Below are 2088 nucleotides of genomic sequence, written 5' to 3' on the forward strand. Positions count from 1 at the left end.
CCTTCCCCCTCCCCTTGTCCCTAACTCCATTCTCTAGTAGGTCTGTGTCTTTATTCCCATCTGGCCCCTAGGTTCTTCAGGACCCTTTTTTTTTTTCTTTTTTTTTTTTTTTTAAGATTCCATATATATGTGTTAGCATACGGTATTTGTTTTTCTCTTTCTGACTTACTTCACTCTGTTTATTCTTTGCACCTTTACAGGTGTCCCAATCAAGCGCAATGGGCATATTTAAAATACTGACTGCCTGCGCCTTTAACACGGCACCCCGCACTCGCCACATTCAAAGTACCATAACGATGTCTATGTCAGTCTCCTTGTGTGGGCCAAGGATGAACAAACGATAGCAGGAATGATTTCACACAAAGGCAGAGGGATATGGGCCTCTGACCTGGGATCGGCCCTAAGTTTGAGGTTCCCGTTCTGTGGGACTCTTTCTTCAACTTCTCTGACCTGCTGAGCTCTGGACCTTTCCTGCTTTCATTTTAGATACTCAACTCCTCAAGATGCATTTGTCTCCCTGGATTTTCCACCCATCCTCTGCTCTGACATAGAGGGGAAGTGCCTCATTTTCTCTTTCTCTCTCTTTTTCTCTCCCTCCCCCTGGGCTTTTCACTCAACATCTGTTCTGATCTTGGTGACCTGACTGAGACTTGAGCCATGTCTCCTGCTGCCTACACCCCGACTGATCCAAGCAGACAAGACAAACATAGGCAGAGCCATTAGAGACTCAGGCACATAAAGGGGAGGTCTGTGTGGATTACAGAGATTAGGGAAGATTTTTCAAAGGAAGTGGAATTTCAAGGGTGGATTAACTGTTTTCCCTCTTGCTGCTGTTACAAATGATGTGTGAACCCATGCGTAGTAAAATGGGACCTCTTCTGTATGCTAGAATATTGAGGTTTTCTACTTTCCATATATTATAAGATTTTTCTGTTTCCCTTGTATGCTATAAACATTTTGTGATTTGAATGGGTTGGGCATAGGATTCTTTTTTTTTTTTTAACATCTTTATTGACATATAACTGTTTTACAATGTTGTGTTAGTTTCTGCTGTATGACAAAGTGAATCAGCTATATGTATACATATATCCCCATATCCCCTCCCTCGTTTGTCTCCCTCCCACCCCTCTAGGTGGTCACAAAGAACCGAACTGATCTCCCTGTGCTATGCGGCCGCTTCCCACTAGCTAGCTATTTTACATTTGGTAGTGTATATATGTCCGTGCCACTCTCTCACTTTGTCCCAGCTTACTCTTCCCCCTCCCCGTGTCCTCAAGTCCATTCTCTACGTCTGCATCTTTATTCCTGTCCTGCCCCTAGGTTCATCAGAACGATATATATATTTTTTAGATTCCCTATATATGTGTTAGCATACGGTATTTGTTTTTCTCTTTCTGACTTACTTCACTTTGTATGACAGACTCTAGGTCCATCCACTTCACTACAAATAGCTCAATTTTGTTTCTTTTTATGGCTGAGTAATATCCCACTGTATATATGGGCCACATCTTCTTTATCCATTCATCTGTCGATGAACACCTAGGTTGCTTCCATATCCTGGCTGTTGTAAATAGAGCTGCAATGAACATTGTGGTACATGACGCTTTTTGAATTATCGTTTTCTCAGGGTATATGCCCAGGAGTGGGATTGCTGGGTCGTATGGTAGTTCTATTTTTAGATTTTTAAGGAACCTCCATACTGTTCTCCACAGTGGTTGTATCAATTTACATTCCCACCAACAGTGCAAGAGGGTTCCCTTTTCTCCACACCCTCTCTAGCATTTTTTTTTTTTTAAGAAGATGTTGGGGGTAGGAGTTTATTAATTAATTAATTAATTTTTGCTGTGTTGGGTCTTCGTTTCTGTGCGAGGGCTTTCTCTAGTTGCGGCAAGTGGGGGCCACTCCTCATCGCCGTGTGCGGGCCTCCCACTATCGCAGCCTCTCTTGTTGTGGAGCACAGGCTCCAGACGCGCAGGCTCAGTAGTTGTGGCTAACGGGCCTAGTTGCTCCGCGGCACGTGGGATCCTCCCAGACCAGGGCTCGAACCCGTGTCCCCTGCATTAGCTGGCAGATTCTCAACCACTGCGC

This window comes from Physeter macrocephalus, chromosome 20 (assembly GCF_002837175.3).
Source record: "Physeter macrocephalus isolate SW-GA chromosome 20, ASM283717v5, whole genome shotgun sequence".
Lineage (NCBI taxonomy): Eukaryota > Metazoa > Chordata > Mammalia > Artiodactyla > Physeteridae > Physeter > Physeter macrocephalus.